General features: G+C 33.4%; 1 protein-coding gene across 1 annotated transcript in view; it reads right to left on the bottom strand.

The window, feature by feature from the left end:
* The window catches only part of LOC117578104 (uncharacterized), a 156,242-nt gene extending 142,559 nt beyond the window's left edge, over positions 1 to 13,683 (bottom strand). The window contains exon 1 of the mRNA XM_034263281.2: positions 13,497 to 13,683. The gene's annotated coding sequence lies outside the window, so the exon portion shown is untranslated. The remainder of the gene's footprint in view (positions 1 to 13,496) is intronic.
* Positions 13,684 to 19,773: the final 6,090 nt, after the last annotated feature.

The raw sequence follows: 19,773 nt of genomic DNA, 5'->3' as shown, positions 1-19,773 counted from the left end.
CAAATATTGAAGTGAAGTGGCATGCGGCAGCGTCAGCAACATTTAAATAGCAAAAAAGCGAACTACAAAACAAAACAGAAAAAAAACGAACAGAACGAACGCAATTCGATTGCAAACGCAACGCAAACGCAACGCGATGTGGAAGCAAGGCGGAGGTTCGATGTTGCAGGCAGCGTGCAACCGCAACTTGAGGCACTTAAGGGCCACTTAAGCGTTTGCGTTTTGCCACGCCTACCTACCGCCCAGCCGGTCCGGCTTTTAACTTATCAACATTGTAATTTTTCTTAAGGAAAAGTTCACAGCAAACGAAATTGTAAAGCGGCAGCAACAGCGGCAACAGCGGCAACAGCAACAGCGGCAACGGCAACGATTCAAGTCATCAAGTGAGCTAGAGAGCAACTTTTATTATGCGCAGCAGTGTGAGGATGAAGCTAAACATAAGGACCCAAGTGGCTCTGGCTCTGGCTCTGAGTCTGAGTCTGACTCTGCATCTCTGACTCTTGCTACGAGGGCGAAACACAATCCCACATCGATAGACAGAGCGAGAGAGAGAGAGAGAGCGGAGGCAGATGAAATAAAAAGCGGCAGAAATAACTATGTTGAAATCACTTAGCTTACAAAATGCAATAATATGTACAACTGCCAGCGCAGTCGACGTCGCAGTCAACGTTCAACGTGCAACTGCAACATTAGTAACGTTTACTGCCTTGTTGTAGCTATTGTTGTTGCTGTTATTGCTGTTGTTGTTGTTGTCGCTGATGCCAAGCGAGAGCCAAAGGGCATGCTCGTATCATATGTATGCAAAAACGAGTAGAAGACAATACACCCAAGAGTTCTCAGCCACTCAAATACCCTATAATTTATTGAGCTCATTCTATAGAATACTTGAATTATGTATTTGTTGATTTCGGTTGCTTATTTCTGACACTTGTCTATCAATAAATTTTGTAAGCTTAACAAATTTCATAATTGAGTATTTTTTTGTCAAACTTATGCATAAACAAACTTCTGTTAACATCTATTAAATATAACCTTTTTTTAATAAATGCATTATTTATTCTACTTATTATGAATACTCGCTAGTTTTAAAAAATAATTGTATGTTTTCATTATTTTCGAATAATTTTATTATTTATTTTGTTTTATATTGTAACTTGGAATTAAATTCTAGAATGCAAAATACAACAAGAGCAACTCAAACTAATTATTATTTATATTTTATTTATATTTTTATGATTTCTTATTGACTTTAGAAAAATCCTTATCCGCTTTTTTCGTATTACTTGTAACTCAAATCTAAATGCTGGAAATTATAAATCCAAGAATTGAATTCTAGAATTCTGTAACAGAGGCTTTCAATAAAATTTGAAGTCTGTTATTGAACTCGCAGTTATTATGGAGAGTCGTATTTAAATAGTATTCAATTCTGAATTTATATAGGGAGTACTCAACAAATCTAAAAGTCACTACATATACTTCAAATTCTTAAATTACATTTTAAAGTTTTGCTTCAGAATTATTTATAATATTTTCTTTTTTTCACTTTACTATTTAATGCTCATCTTATCTAAAAAAAATATTAATATTTTAATTGAATATTCAATAGAAATTGTTTGTTGTCTAACAGAGTACAAACTCTCTCGATTATTGATGATGCAGGGTACAAAGAGATTGCCTGTGCAGCAGCAGCAGCAAAAGCAACAGCAAGAGCAACATGGGAGATACAAAGCCATAGTTAAATTTAAGGCCAAAGCGGATTGCCATTACTTGAGAGCTTTTCGTGCGCATTTTCAGCGCGTTTCAAGCTTCATTGAGCGCCCCCATACAACTATACTATACTATACTAAAATATATCTAGCCAGCTGTCTTGTAGATGGGGCGCTATGTTACCTGCAACAATTGTTTATGACCAATTTCTTTTCTTTCTTTTGTTTGTGCTATGCAAAAGCCAAGAGGCGCAAAGATTTAAGAACTAGAAACAACAACTCCCATGTTTATACCCGCTACCCATAGAGTAGAAGGGTATTATAACTTTGTGCCGGCAGGAAATGTATGTAACAGATAGAAGAAGGCATCTCCGACCCTATAAAGTATATATATTCTTGATCAGAGTCAACAGCGGAGTCGATCTAGCCATGTCCGTCTGTCCGTCTGTGTGTCTGTGTGTCTGTCCGTCTGTCCGTATGAAACACTGGATCTCAGAGACTATAAGAGATAGAACTATAATTTTTTCGACAGCATTTGTTATGTTTGCACGCCGATCAAGTTTGTTTCAAATTTTTGCCACGCCCACTTCCGCCCCCGCAAATCAAAAAAATCTAATAACAAGCGTAATTTTAAAGCTAGCTAGTTGTGAATTTTAGTATATAAAATAATAACTATAGTAGTTATGATTCCTGAAAAGTTGGTTGCGATCAGATAAAAATTGTCGAAGTTGTTAAAAAAATACTTTTGTATGGGCAAAAACGCCTACTTACTAGGGGTCTTAGTTGCTTTGGCTGACAATCTGGTATATTGAGCCGTCCATGGTATATTTTGAATGCATATGCATATATCGATATACCACATATACCATTTGGTATATTTTTAGTATGTTTGCAGTATATTTTCAAAATAATACCGCAAAATATATTGCTTTTATTCAAAATTGGTGGCGGGTATCTCACAGTCGAGTACACTCGACTATAGCTTTCTTACTTGTTTTTTTTTCGATTGCATATTTGCACATTCCTAGGGCAGAAAAAAAGATGTGTTTTTATGCAATATTTAGAGTGAATTCAGAAAAAGAAATACAGAATTTGTTTAGATTAATAATTAAAAACATATAAGTAGAGTAGTTTTAATTTTTCTTTTTATAGTACTAGGTTCATAATAACAAGTTTATTTAATTTAAAAATTAATGTGATTAAACTTATCTGAAAGTCATATTTATATATTTGTATTAGCCTGTTTTTTATATTTGTTTGAAAAGTTTATTCAGAGAATTATTGAAAACAACAATTTATTATACTTAATAAAATATACTTATATACTTTCACAATATTATATTATAATACAGAGTACTTCACTGACGGCTACTTTCAATATATGAGCTTTTATTGTAATATTGTCTGGAGGGGGGGACAACGCGCAACTCGGAAGGTGCTGAAAGTATTTTTGCCCGTGTAAAAAGTCGAATGCGCTTATAACACCGGCAACAGCAACAGCAACAGCGACAGCGACAACAACGATGACAGCAACTGGGAGAGTTGGTTGCATTCCAGCCAATGGAATTAGTGGCAATAGCTACCTACTATGTATTGTAGCTACTCGTATTATTTTAGTCGGCAGGCAGTCGACTAATTGGTTTACTTATTGGCCTTTATGCTGTTGGCGCAAATGTTGCTGTTGCTGTTGCTGCTGCTGCTGCTGTTGGTGACCTGTGAACGCTTTTAGTCATAATTGTTTGCCAGCTAATTAAGAATCAGTTGGCAGCAAACTTCCCGAATCCAAAAATTGTTCAAACATTCGTGTCAACAATCAATTATGTCGTCTGACCTCACTCTTCATGTTCTTGCCGCTTGCAACAACAATTGATTAGTTATTTAAAAACTCCATTAGAAGCATGCTCATTTGCAAAGGGGGAGAGATTGCAACAAGACGACCAGAGAGAAGGTTGAGAAAAGGTTGTAATGCATATGGCTTTGAAGCCTGGCTAACTCATTTCTCATTTTCCCATTAACTTGGGCAAATACTATGTCATCATCAAACAAGCCCTGACGTAGCCCTCAAAGCTAAAGCCAACGCCAAAGCTTCAAGCTGCAGATGTGATGAGCTACAAAAAACAAACGATACAAGAAAGAACACACTACTGCCAAGGCTGCTCGACTGCAATATACTCGCTACTTTGAAGCAAGTAGAGAAACACTTGCAAGCAAAATGGCTAAGCTAAATATAAACTGGTTTCATTTAAGATATATTTGAAATTAAGTTAAAAATTAATAAATATAATATATGAAATTCTGGTGAAATAATAATACGAATATTGTAAGCTTTTTAGACAGATGCAAAAAATAAGAAATCAACGAAATCACGATAAAATAAATAAAATTGTTAAGCATCAAATTTAATAAACATACAAAAATATTTTAAAAAAAATATTCAAAGATTTTTAAAAAATTGGTAACAAAATTAGGAAAATTTTTAACATTGACATATAAAAAGTAAAATTTAAAATGAATATTCCAAAATTCCAAATATTTGAAATTTTTGAATTCAAATAAAATGTCCAGATATTTAAAATATGATATATCAAAACATTTACATTTTATTCATTTTTTACTAAACAATTTTAAATAAAATATTGCAATATTTAATAAAATTTGAAGAAAAAGTAAATTTGGTATACTGACATACAATAAAGTATTATTAAAATTATTTTAAACTTTTGTTTTTTGTATTTAAAAAATAATAATAAAAATAGATCACGATCTCTATTAGAATAAATAAAAACATTCTAAATAAAAAGTTGAATGAACATAAGAACTGAAATAAATTTATTTAAAAAAAAAATTATGACACTTGACATTTAAAATTTATGATTTTTATTATAAAAAATAAATAAAAATTGGAATAATATATCACACTAATTATTATGATAAATAAAAATATTCTAAATGAAAAGTTGGCTTCTAATTAATACGATTTTATGTAGCGAGCGCAACTTTTTATCAAATGAATTTCTAGAATATTTGTAGTTAGACTTTGAAGCAACTTTGGCTTTGGTTTGTCAACCAACCCAGCAAGCAATCAGACTCTATTTGAAGAGCGAGTGCAGCGAAAGCAAAGCGGAGGCGCCAGCAGCAGAAGCGGGAGAAACCTCAACTCAACTTAGTTAAATTTTGTAGCGCGGAAATTAATTTTCGTGCACGGAGACGACGTTATTCGATGGCTTTGGCTCTGGCTTTGGCTTTGGCTTCAGCTTCAGTTTGAGCTTCGGCACTGCCTTTTAGCCCGGTTGGACGTTTGGCGCAACAACACCAACAACAACAACAAAAAGAAAAAGAAAAGGGATGCCATCTGGTTCCCAGACTGGACAGCTTGCTGTGCAGTTGATGCATGCAATTAGCGTTCCCTCTGTGCTTGTTGTTTACTCCCAGAGCGAGAGAGAACGATAGAGTGTAAGAGAGAGAGAGAGAGCGCCAGCCAAAAAGAAACATCAAGCAGCCGGATTTTCGGTGCTAACAAACAAACTTCAAACTTCTACTTCTACTACCACAACTACTATTACTGCTGCCACTTTTCTGCATTTATAAAGAGGATCCTCGATTTTGGACCAAGGACCTCGTGTAGGCCCTGGTGAGACGTCATCACCAAATTGTGGCGCAGCTCATTAGCCCAGTGGTCTACTCGAGACGGCGTCAAGCAGACAGCAATTACAAAGCATTAGCTTAACACATTCTCCCTTGATATATCTACATATGTATGTATATAGTGTGGCAATCTTCTACTCAACCCAAATGTTAACACTCTAACTTCAGAGCTCTTAGGTTCAAAAGTTAATGAACTTGGTTGTCCAATCAACCGAGCAGTAATTCCTCAAAATTGGGTAAATGTAAATAAAACATAATTGTCTGCCACATTATACTGTCAGTTAATACTTTGTTAGTTTAATGTTACGTTTCGAGATTTATATTTTTGGTTAAGTGTTATAACGTTTATTTGCCGATAAATACAAGGATTTTCTGACGGAAATACAAGCAATTGCATTTTCCATAAATACATTATTTTTATAAGCATTATTGATTTAATCTTCTATGTATATATATATATTGTTTTCAGTTTATCTTCAAATATGAAGAAAACAAATACGATTTCTAATTTTTCATTTTTTTTTTTATTCTCTGTAGTGGAAGAGTAATTAAAATTCTTTATAGGTAAGCTTTAACGTTTTCTATTAGTTCTCTTCTTGAAGTTTACTAAAAATTATAAAACGAAATTAGCTAAAATTAAATGAAAAATAATCTTTTTGCATAAAATCAGCATTTTTTTGTGATGGGATCTTTCAACTTAAAATAAAATAAGTTGCTGTAATTTATTGCAATGTACTTTTAAATGAGAAATCTATGTAAATAAGTTAACCATGCCAATTAAATATTGCCAGATAGGGTATTATGTATACCAGCATTGATAGAAATGGCTTCAATAGAGTCTTGAAATAGAATTATTTGCTACCATTTAGTGTATTATTTTTTAATACTACAAATGTACTGAAATTATTATTATTCTTTATATTTTTTTTTTATTATTATTCTTAATATTTAATTAGGTTGGAGTAACATTAATAATTTGACAAATACTAGAATATTTTTTAGTCGAGCATCCCTAGAAACTAGAGACTTAATATAGAGTAATGTATTTCTTATTTCTTTAGAATTGAAATAAAATTATTTGATGCCAATCACTGCATTTTCTTGTACTATTATAACTGTATTTAAGTTATTCTTTATGTAAAATTAGAATGTAGTAATCTTAATATATAATTTAGGAAATACTAGAGTACTTTTTGGTCGACCATCGATAGAATCTAGAGACTTCATATTGAGAAATTTACTCGCATTCCTTTTGTTCTTATTTTAAATTGTGAATAATGATCGAAATATAAAATAAGATGAAATATTATGTATATTTATTATTAATATTTTATTATTATATTTTATTAAAATAATGAATACAGTTACCAATTGCAATGAGATAAGCTAGAGCACCTAAAGACTTCAGGATATTTTTGTTTTTTATGGTTGTTAACTACATTTTAGTTTAGTTTGCTAATATATTAAATTTAGTTATATTTTGAGTATGATTATGAACATATTTGTGGATAGTTGCTAGGGTAACTTCTAATCGAGCATACTCGACGAGGATTTGGTTGTTTTTATTTTGTGATTTGTTAGCTACTATGGCAGAAAAGTGGGGCCAAGGCAAGCGGAAACGGGCGGCGGTAGCAAACAGCTTTAGACACTTTAACACATTCCACTGGGAATCCGCACACACAGGGACACCCAGCACACACACACACAGCAAGGCAGCAGTCAGAAGGCTGGGGATAAGCATTTAGACGACTTTCGAGACCGGTTTTCGGCGCTGTGAAGTCAACAGCAACAGCAAGAGCAAGAGTAAGAGCAAAAGGCAACCACAGCAACAGCAACAACAACAGCAACAGCAACACAGCACCATGAACACTAACTAGAACTTGTGGCCGAAAAAAAAGCCAAGCTGCAGCTGGCGCAGCTTTGGTTCGTTGGTCAGTGGCATGAGAGCCAGTCGAGGCAGCGCCAACAAGCTCTTCAATCCTCATTGACAAGCATCAAACGAGGCGGAGGCAGAAGGAAATTGTTGATGGCAAAGGATGACGAGCAGGAGCTGAAGTCGAAGTCGGAGTTGGAGTCGGAGTTGGAGTTGGAGTTGAAGCTGCTCTCAGTTATGTTATGGCCAATTCTTTAATGAGCAGTACCAACTAAGTATATCTATTAGCTAATCATTGTTGGGCAAAGCGAACTAACTGACTAACAACAGCCGCAAGGGCAACAACCTGGTCAATATGGTCAACACGATTGCGAAAAGGCCTGAAGCCTCTTCTTCTCTGTTGCCTGCAGCTGTTGTTGGCCGAAATGACAGCTTGAAAATTGCAGCCAGCCAGATTGAGGATGGCTTCCCAACAAACGGCAACGCACAACATTCACTTAACTTTCACACACACATACATATGTTACATATGTAAATATAAAATCTGGCGACAAAATAATGGTAACCAGAACCAAAGCCAAAAAGAAAAAAAAAACCCCAAATCAAGTCCATAGTTGGAGCCAAAATCAGTTTGTCTCAGTTTTCTCTTTTCCTTTTGGTTGTAGGATATTATCATTTAGCCACGAAATTGGGCACAAATAAATTAAGAAGTCAATATATTTATAAATAAATAAAAATAAATGTTTATATTAACAAATAGCAAATTAAGAAAATACAATTTCTATATTTATTATATGTAATATTCATTAGCTTTAATATTTGTGGAAAAAAATAATATACACTTTGATATAAACAAATTTCTCAACCAAACATTTCCTTGTTATATTTCATATCAATTAATTTAGCCACAAAATTTTGTTCACAAAAAATTTAATACGTATTTAATATGATTAAAATTTCAAATAAGCTCATAAAACATTTGCTTTTCATTTTTTACATAACTGAATTTAGATACGATATTCCCAACTTTCCTTAAATTCAAAATGAAATTTTTATGGTTTTAATCTTACTACAAAATGAACAACAACAAAAAGTGAAATAAAAATCTGCTTTTAATATAAATTCAGTATGATCAATACAACATTTGGTTATCAAATATTAAATAAATTTATTTAACTATAATATTTGCAGCTTAAGCAAAATTAAATAGAAATTTGCTGAAAACGAAATGATATCTTTTTAATAATCTAGTAAGGTTACACAAAAAAAATAAATGGAAATTTGGTATAAATAAAATAATAACAAAAGAATAAAAAAATTTCTTTGACGTTATTATAATTTGTTTCAAAAGATAAAAATACAAATTTAATATATATAAAGTACAATGTCGAGCATATGTGGATGCATGTTAGTTACTTCTTATAATCGCCTTAACATATAAAACTGTATATAAAAAGGTGCTTACAATTTTTTGCAACATTTTACTTAATGTAAAATATTAAGAATTAATGCAGAGCATCAGCGAGTCGAGCTGATTGTAAGGTTTTATTTTTTGTGTTTTTTATTTTTGATATGCTTTAAGCTGGATTTAGTCAACGCTTGGAGCAGCAGCGTCGGTGTCGCACGATTACCGAGCCAAAAAGCCAAACAATGCCAATGACGTTGAGTGGCGGGTCAGTCTCAACTTCAGTCTCAGTCTCAGGCGTTGGCGGACAAAAAACAAACAGTTACAATTGCTGTCACACCAGCAGCCATAGTCAGTTGCCTTGGCGAAAGGACAAACAAGCCAAAAGGCGGCTAAAGGCGGCTTGTGCTCTGATCCAGTTGCAGATCGGACAGAGAGACAAAGCTCATCAAAGCCATCCACCGCCTGATGTCAAATTGGGTGGTCGATAATCGCCACAAATTTGTTGTTTTCAATTTTGATAAATATTTGTAGCCCATATGCGAATTATTACTTCTTAGCTTATCTCGTTTGCTGTGCTCTAAATAAATAAAATATTCTTAATTGGTGTGCGGTTGTTGTCCAATCAAATTGTCATTAAAGTCGATTAAAAATGAATATATATCAACAATGAAATTGTTTAAATTCTGATGACATTTTCCTGTAATATTGCTAAATGTTGAAAAGATAACATTCTCCCATATTATAACAATTTTTTTAAATTTTTAATAAATTTTGTTAGCATTTATATGAATAAAATAGTAACAATAATATCGCTAAATGTTGGAAGGAGAACATTTTCCCATATTTGCATATATTATGAATTTAGTCGAAATTTTGATAATTATAATATTATGACATACAAAATAATAAAAAATAAACTTAGTTGAAGTTTTGATAAATAAATCGCCAATCAAAATAATAAACTTAAAAATAAATGCAGTTGAAATTTTTATGAATAAAATAACAACAAAAATAATAATCTTTAATGCCAAATAAAGTTATTAATATTTAGTGAGTTATATTTTGAATTCCAATTCATAAAAATAACAATGAAAATATTAAGCTAAAATGCTAAAGTAACTTATTGAAATTTTTAAAGAAATATATATTAAACAATTTTTTATAAATAAATATAAAAATTCAAATAATAAACTTGAATGCTAAACTTGTTGGAATATAATAAATTATATAAAAAAAACGTTACTCTGAAGTTAAAAAGACGAGATATAAAATAAATCTTGTGGTTATAAAAGTTTCACTTAATCTTTGTTAAACTATATAATTATGGAATTTAGTGAAATATATTTGGTTTTTTAATAATTCAAAATAAAAAATCTAAAAGCTTAATAAACTTGTTGAAATTTAGGAAATTATATATAAAATTAATGTTGTACAAATTAAAGTTACTCTTAAGCTGAAAAGAATATTTGAATAGAAACCTTATAAATGAATGTATTTATATTATTATATGTATTTATATATAGTTAAATAATAATATAATATTACTGCCTTAACTTTACAGTAATACATCTAGTTTTCGGGTTGCATAATTTAGTTTTCAGCTGGCTCACAAATTGCGAATTTCCAGGAATTGTCACTCTTCAAATTAGCATTAAAAATTAAGCTAATTGCATGGGAATCTTAAAGTGCAGGCAGACCAAAAATTAGACAAAAGGAAGCTGCAACAAAAAATGGAGTCTAGAGCCATAGTCGTTGACTCTCTCTCTCTCTCTGTTTCTGTCTCTGTCTCTGTCTCTGTCTCTGACTCTGTCTTTGACTGTGACACTGACTCCTACGCGCTGAAAACAAACAACAATTTTGAGCTGTAGAGAAGGTGAGGCATTCACTGGGTGACAGTTATTATTTTATAACGACACTTGAAGCGGACAACTCCACCCAGAGAAAGAGAGAGAGTGAGAGAGAGAGAGAGAGTTGCAGACGACAGGCAACGAGGAGGCAGCTGTCGCCATGTCTATGGCCATGTTCATGTCGTCAGCCTCAACTCTGCGCACAGAGAAACTTCGCCCCGAAAATTGTTATTCAAGTTTTGTTTGGCTTTGTTTGCCGCCCTAATTTAACATTGCACTTCCGTTGAATGCTGCTCCTGCAACTGCAACTGAACTCAACTGAACTGAACTGAACTGCTGCCACGCGACCGCACGTCCTGCCTCCTCCTTCCACCTTTCAGCCTTGCAGCCTTGCAACCTTCCAACTCCTGTCAAAGTGATAAGCGGCGGTAAACGTTGCAAACCGAAACAACATGATAAAAGCCTCAGCAGCACGTGCAACTTGGTGACATTTCAATTTCAATTCAATGAACACACACACACATGATTTGTTTGCTACTCGAAATTAGTTCAATTTGAGCTGCAGCTGCAAGCAAATTTTGCTAACAAACCCCAAATCAACTATCAAACTCATATCACAATCACAACTGACTTGCCAAGCTGCTTGGCTAACAATGATTTGCCAATCAAATTGCAGCACATTTGCAACACCTTGCACATTGATAAACAATCAATGTGCGAATTATTTACTAATTAAAAACAAAATGCATTTTCAAATACAATTGAAGCACGTTTGCAACGCCTTGAAGATTGATTGGCAATCGGTTTTAACTACTTGACACGAAAGCGAAGGCAAATGTTTGTTAAATAAAACGAAATTCGAAGACAAATGCTTGCTTAATAAATACTATAAATAAAATAAAATTCAACTATTTCTCTTATGCAATTTAAAAAATTTGTATGCAATCAGTTTCAACAAGGATAGAAAATATGTTTGAAATGCGCAAAAGTTTATTAGAAATTGTTATAGAATATTTAATACTCTTGCAAAATGAAATATCATGTATGTAGATGTAAGAGATAATTTTGTACAAAGTACAAATAAAATGATAAAATGTTGCAAAACAACTTAAGCAACATCTAGATCTAGATCTTGATCAACAAACATTAGGTGAATGTTTTACTACTTCAAAAGAAATGTATTCCTTCTAGAAAATTGCTGAACAAACAGTTTAAGCTACTTGAAACTATATCATAAATTCTCGTTTATTATCCAACCTCATACAAACTCCTTCAATGGAAAACATGATGAAAATTTTCAATTTTATAAGAAAAACAAGTAAGAAAGTTACAGTCGAGTGTGCTCGACTGTGAGATACCCGCTACCCATTTTTAATAAAGGCAAAATATTGCGGTATCATTTTCAAAATATACCGAAAATACTAAAAAATACTAAAAATATACCAAATGGTATATTTGGTATATCGATATAGTACACCATTCAAAATATACCATAGACGGCACAATGTACCAGATTGTCGGCCAAAGCAACTAAGACCCCTAGTAAGTAGGCGTTTTTGCCCATACAAAAGTATTTCTTTAATAACTTCCACAATTTTCTTCTGATCGCAACAAAATTTTCAGGAATCATAACTACTATAGTAATTATTGTATATACCAAAATTCGTAACTCTAGCTTTAAAATTACGCTTGTTATTCGATTTTTGATTTGCGGGGGCGGAAGTGGGCGTGGCAAAAACAACGTGAAACAAACTTGATCTGCGTGCAAACATAACAAATGCTGTCGAAAAAAAATTATAGCTCTATCTCTTATAGTCTCTGAGATCCAGTGTTTCATACGGACGGACGGACAGACGGACAGACACACAGACGGACAGACACACAGACGGACAGACGGACAGACGGACATGGCTATATCGTCTCGGCTGTTGACGCTGATCAAGAATATATATACTTTATAGGGTCGGAGATGCCTCCTTCTACCTGTTACATACATTTCCTGCCGGCACAAAGTTATAATACCCTTCTACCCTATGGGTAGCGGGTATAAAAACAAAACTTAATTTATTATAATCACAGATAGAATTTTCGAGTCGACAACCTCAGCAGCCAGAATTTTCCTCACGTGTTTATTTATAATTTATTTATTTATTGCTATTACCTATATTTTTATTATGTTTCTTTCGTAAATATTTGCTTCAGTATTCAGCATATTAATCTATTTTATTATTTATTATATTAAATTCAAAATATAAATAATAGTATTGAATATATTATAGTAGTAAATAATACTATTAGTCATATTTAGTATTTAATACTAGGTACTGAATACTGAGGATAAATGTTTGCAAAAGAAAAATAAGTTTAACAAAATTTCAAATAGTAATTTTATTTAGTATTTAGTATTTTTCTAATTTTTAGTATTTTTCTAGTATTTAGTATTGACTGCTTATTGAAAGATTTGTTCCTCGTTTCCAGACTTTCTATTACTATTTTAGTATTTTTTTAGTATTTCGTATTTTTACAATATTTAGTATAGATTGCTCATTGATTTAGTATTTATTTTGAAATTAGTATTTTTTTTAACATTTAGTTCTGATTGCTTCTTAAATGTCTCGTCCCTCGTTCCCAGACTTTCTTTTAGTATTTTTGTATATCTTTGATATTTTGTATATCTCTAGTATTTAATATTGATTGCTCATTAATTTAGTATTTATTTGATTTATTATTAAAATACTCATCCCTCATTCCCAGACTAGTATTTGTTTGGTATTTTGTATATTTCTAGTACTCAGAGTTGATTGCTCACAGAATTTACTTATTATCTTTAGATAGATAGATTGTAAATAAATAAAGAATTTATATAAAAAAAAAATAGTGTTGATTGCTTATTAAAAGACTCGATCTGCAGTCGTTAGAAGGATATTTGTGAAAAAGACTTGTGCTCAAAGGTGAATGATCTTTTGAAGATCCTTTTGAGGTTGAAGCCACCCATTGGTCATATTACGACTACTCACTTGTAACGTTGCAGCAGTTCTTGATAACGATGTTGTTGTTGTTGTTGTTGTTATTGTTGTTGTCGCTGCTGCTGTTGCTGCCTCTTCGGCTTCTGCTCCTACTGCCGTTGCTGTTGCTGTTGCTGTTGCTTCTACTTCAGCTACTGTTGCGTTTGGCGCTTTTAAATTCTCGCGAAGCAGGCAACGACTTTGACTCGCTGCAGCGAGGCGATCAAACAGCACTTGCAAATTAGCTACAGCGGCTACAGGCGAAAAAAATTCAATTAACCCCGAAACTAGTTTGGCACATAAACAAAAATCGGTAAAAAAAAAAAAAAATCAAGAACGAAACGAAACGAAACAACACAAAGGGGAGATAGTTCAGAATGGTAAAACACACGCGACGACGGGGGAGGCAACAAACAAAAAAAAAAAACACACACACACACACAAAATGAAAATATAATATTTCACTTTTTATATTTATATATATATATTTTTTTTTTTTTGATAAATTTAATTTAATTTTTCGTTGCGCTATTGGCGCTCTGTTGTCGCATGAAGATCGCGAGGATAGCGTCGTAGTTGCAAACTGGCCTAAACCATCATCGGGCCAACAGGCAGCATGCAAGAGAGACAGAGAGAGAGAGAGCGGGAGAGAGAGAACAACAAACAAACAGCAGAAACACTGACGAGACACTGGCACACGAGTTGCAACTGCGAATTGCAAATGCGAATTGCGATTGCGTTTTCCGATTTGCGATTACTTTTCTGTTTTTGTTCAATCGGCTGTTTTTTGCGGCACGTCCTCACGCGAGCAGCGCACAAATCCAACTGACGGTGCTGAGGACGGCAAGCAACAGTCAGAGCTGTGGCAGTGGCAGCATGCTGCATGCAACTCATTTGCAGCTGTGTGCGTGCGAACGAACAGCGTGCGAAAGAAAGAATGAAGCAGCAAGCAGCAGGCAGCAAGCACAAACTAAGGCCAAAGATGAAGCTGGCAAACAAACGAGTAAACGAACAAACCAAACACATACAAACATAAAGCACAGAGCACTGAAGAGAGGACATCCACTCACTCGCTCACTAAGGCCAGGCTAGTCACAGCTAGTGAGCCAAGCAGCCAAGCAGCCAAGCAGCCAAAAGCAGCCAAGTTAGCTGCTAGTCAGCTAGCGACGCGCGCGCGCTGCTCTCAACGGCAAACAAAACGTGGCAACACACACACACACACACTCGCAGCAGAGCGCGAGAGACACTGACAGAGGATGCCTCATTGCAAGAGAGAGAGGCAGAGAAGTGAGAATGAGAGGGGGATTGCATATTACGTATACGTTTAAAGCCGCCAAATGCAACGCAACGTAAAAGTTAAACCGGCATTTTGTTAGGCGCACGTTTTAGCCGCTGTTAGCGAACAGGAGCGCTTCAATGGTGAATAAAATAACGACAATATATATAAATCAAAAATAAATAAATAATAAATTATACAAAAAAAAAGTTATATAAAAATAACGAAATTAAAAAACTTGTTTCTTTCCTTATATTTATTTCCATTAACATTTAATAATCATTTATTTTTCTGTTCCACTAAAATAAAAAAATAAAAATCATATATAACAGAAATGAAGTTATATATTAATAGCAAAATTAAGAACACTTTATAAGTATTTTTTATTATTCGTAGCTTAGAATTAAATTATATTTAAATTTAGAATCACTGTTCAGCTATATTCAAAAATAAATATAATAATACAAATACATTAATTTGCTTATTATTGTTATTTGCAAATTATAATTAAATTAAATATAGGTTTTATTTATTTTCTAATATTTAAATGCAATTTAGAAATAAACTCAAAGCAAGTGAAGTGAGACATTAAAACTATGTATAATGATATTTTTAATAAATTAAATTAATGCAACTATTACTATATTGCTGTGGATGAAAGTATAAACAATGCTTTCGATAAATATTCAATATAATTATGATACAATTAATCAAAGAGTTATACAAAGAACGAATATTATTCTGCAAACAAATAGTACAATATTTTACTAAAGCTTTATTAACCTTCATAGAGTTATCAATATAAAAAATGTTATTTATGATTAATATAATTTTTAATAATTCAATAAAAAAATTGTATTGATAAAAATTTGAAAGAATTTGCAATCTTTAAAATATACTTTTGATAAAAATTCAAAAGTAGAAAACAAAATTATGATGTTATGCAGCGAATAAATAATAGAATACATTACAAGTACTTAAAAGTATTATTATTAAAAAGAGATTGAAATTAAAATATTTGTAACGCAATCATACACACGCACACACATGCATATCTAAGCTGCACAATCTCTATGAAGTTCTACTGCTTGACCACGCCCACTTAGCACTTCCGCCCACTCCGTTTTCTTGGTCCGCCGCCTAGTCAAATATATACCCATATAAATTTTGCACATTCAGACAAATTTTTGGCAATGACTTTTTTCATCCTCAAATCAAGTACTAAGCAATGCAATGCCTTGCATTTCTGAACAACTGTTTAGCATTAGTAACAACTGTTGGGTAACAGTTGATCAAAAGTACCCTAAACAGGCTGCCCAATCTTTATGAAGCTCGTCTGCCTTACCACGCCCACTTATCACCTCCACCTTCACTAATATCTCGGTCCCACGCCAAGTCAAGCCCAACCACATGCATTTGGCAGACATTAACCAAAATTTTTGGCAAGCCATTTTTACACTCGATCCCTTACTAAGGAATTGCAATGCGTGGAGAACTCTTCACAACTGTTGAGGAACAGTTGATCAAATGTACTTTAAGCAACCTTTATGAAGCTCTCCTGCTAGACCACGCCCACATAGAAGATCCGCCTTCACTAATATCTCGGTCCCATGCCTAGTCAAGCCCAATCAAATGCATTTGGCAGACATTAACTAAAATTTTTGGCAAGCCATTTTTACACTCGATCCCTTACTAAGGAATTGCAATGCGTGGAGAATTCTTCGCAACTGTTGAGTAACAGTTGATCAAAAGTAGTCTAAGCAACCTTTATGAAGCTCTCCTGCTTGACCACGCCCACCTATATGATCCGCCTTCACTAATATCTAGGTCCCACGCCTAGTCAAACACACACACATGCAAATTTTAGGCATATGTAAAAATTTTTGGCAACGACTTTTTTCATGCCTCATAGTTAACTACATACCTTAAATGCCTTGCATTCTTGAATAACTGCTTAGATTAGTAACAACTGTTGGGTAACAGTTGATCAAAAGTACCCTAAACAGGCTGCCCAATCTTTATGAAGCTCGTCTGCCTTACCACGCCCACTTATTACCTCCGCCTTCACTAATATCTCGGTCCCGCGCCTAGTCAAGCCCAACCACATGCTTTTGGAACACATTAACTAAAATTTTTGGCAAGCCATTTTTGGACACCATCGATTACCTATCGACTACCTTAAATATGTTGAGGTTCTGCACAACTGTTGAAGAACAGTTGATCAAAAGTACCCTAAGCAAGGTAGGATACCTTTATGAAGTTCTGCTGCCTGACCACGCCCACCTAGAAGATTCGCCCTTACTAATATCTCGGTCCCAAGCCTAGTCAAACACATTCACATGAAATTTTCGAAGATATACATAGGAAAATTTTTGGCAACCCATTTTTGGCATATTTAGACAACGCATTTTTATTGCCATAGATTACCTAAAGTTTTTCAGTCAATGCCTTCTAATATCAATCTTTATACGTATAATATTAAATTCTTTCGCATAACTAAAAACCTATGTCTTAAATATTAATAATAATAATGCTGGCATTCATACAAAGATATAGAATGTAATTATATGTAATTGTGAAATAAAATAATGTAAAAATTTTATATGTATGTACATTAGGGCGGGTCAATTTGTTCCTGTCCAAAAAATCCTGAAAATCGTCCCCCATAATCGGAATCTACGAAGAATTCTAAGAAAATTTCACCATGAAACCAAGTGTCTAAAATGAATTCCTAGTCCGCGCCGTGAAGCTTAAAGATTGCACTATGAGGTACATAAGGTATTTCGAGGTATTTAAGGCATTTTAATGTATTTAAAAAAAAAATACGCATTTTCCAATTATGTTGGAGTCAATTCTGATTCATTTTTTTACAACAAATTTTATAATTTTTTTTTTAAATTTATTTAACTTATAATTTTTTTTTTAATTCAACAAAATGAGCCAAACTAGCCATGTACTGAGCCTCATATAAGAAAGTAGGAGCAATGCGTCTGTAACTTTTTAACGAAGTAAGGTATCGGTCTGAAAATTGAAATATATATTCAAAGCCATTTTAAGCAACTAAATAAAAGTAGGCGTGGCATGATAAAAGGCGGAACTTAATTTTATTTTTTATTATAAAGTTTATTTGCTTTCCAACAAGTAGGTAATTTTTGCATTTTGTTGACTTGGAATATAACGTCATCTTATTAGAATCTCAAGTCTTTCTTTGACTCGATTTGAGGTACTTTGGAAATTTATTAAGCTTTCTAATGATGCTTTTTATATTTATTAATTTAATATTCGATTTTTGCGAAAAAAATTGACCCGCCCTAATGTACATATATGTATTACAATTGTAAATTCGAATTAAGTTATACTGCAGCATATTAAAAATTATGGACAGAGTCACTTAAATCACAGTTTAATTAAGTTGATATGATTAAATTTGTAATTACCTTTGCGCTAGTTAATAGGCTTCAGCTTTAAGTACTCCAATAATTAATAAAAAAATAAGTTAATTGGTTGGTTAAGTTGGTTCAAAAAAAGTGATAAATTGAATTGAAATTCAAATTTATAATATAATAATGATAACAATATGGTAACAATTTTATTTATTTGAATTTAAATTTATATAAAGGTCTTTAATTTTGAATTCGCAGCAGCCAGTACTCTGTTTTCTAGTATTAAATACTAGATTTAATATAATAAAAAAGAAATAAATTTTTAAATTATTTTGTTATTTCACATTTTATATTCTCTCACTTCTGAGTGTAGTATTTGAGAATGCACTTAGTTGACGCCTTAATACCCGCAGCGTATGTGAAACGTCCCTGCACTTTCAATATATATATGTATATATTCTATATTCAAGGAGGACTGGGAACGATGCACGAGATGTGGCTACGTTACAGCAACAGCAGCAGCAACAGCAACAACAACAACAACAGCCACAGAGCAAGAGCAACCCCACCGAATGTAACGTGCTCCTAACTGTGACTTTGCTTTTGCTTTTGCTTTTGACTGTGTGTGTGTGCAAGAGAGCAAGGCCGGCAACCAGAGCGAGAGAGCTTATGTGGGTGTTTGTGCGTGTGTCAGTGCATGTGCATGTGCATGTGTGTGTGCAGCTGGCAACGCTTCCTACTTTATTACTGGTTTCCAACTTCATAAAATATGTTAAGCGTCGCCGTCGTCCTCGTTGGGTCTCGGATTCGGATTCAACGTCGACGTCGACGTCGATGTCGATGTCGATGTCGCCTGCTTGATTTACTTTTAATGCAGCCGCAGCAGCAGCGGCAACAACAAACTGCAACAATGAGGTTGCTGCGTCTTCACTAGCTGCTGCTGCTGCTGCCAGCTGTTTGCCAGCAACACTTGCGCGTTTTGTTTTTGCCGCGCATTCGCCGGCTTCGCTTCTCTTCTCTTTTCTTCTTCTCGCTTCTCTGCTCCTCTTAGAGCAGCTGTTCTCAATTCAAATAAATGACAATTTCAATGTGATCTCATGATTAAAATACGATCACAAAAAAAAAATTGATTTCCAAAACCATAAAATGTATATTTTGTCTACTTAAGGTTTACTGATTATAACAGATTTAAGATAAAATACGTTTCCACAAGTTTTATTATGTTTGAGAGAACTTATTAATTTACATTATTATTAAGCATTTCATGTAATTGTTCAACTTATTAATCTTCTTATGTAAGTATTTTCAACTTTAAAAATGCAATATAAAATATTTTACTTGAGCTCGATCAATTTTATAGAAACTTATGCTTTCGTTTTTATTATTATACACGTCATACACGTCGTACACGTCATACACGTTATACACGTCATACACGTCATACATGTCATACATTTCATACACGCCATACATGTGATCACTTAGGTGATCAAGCGATAGAGTTGATCCTTGCGATCTTAGTTCTGAAAATCATTTTCGAAAAAGATTTGTTTTCTTATTCTCGTTTTCTTGTCATAGGTCAGTCAAATTCTCAAGAATCTGACAAAGACCTAAGCTTGTAATCAGTGCA

This window comes from Drosophila albomicans, chromosome X (assembly GCF_009650485.2).
Source record: "Drosophila albomicans strain 15112-1751.03 chromosome X, ASM965048v2, whole genome shotgun sequence".
Classification (NCBI taxonomy): Eukaryota; Metazoa; Arthropoda; class Insecta; order Diptera; family Drosophilidae; genus Drosophila; species Drosophila albomicans.
This window is presented reverse-complemented; position numbering and strand designations above follow the sequence as displayed.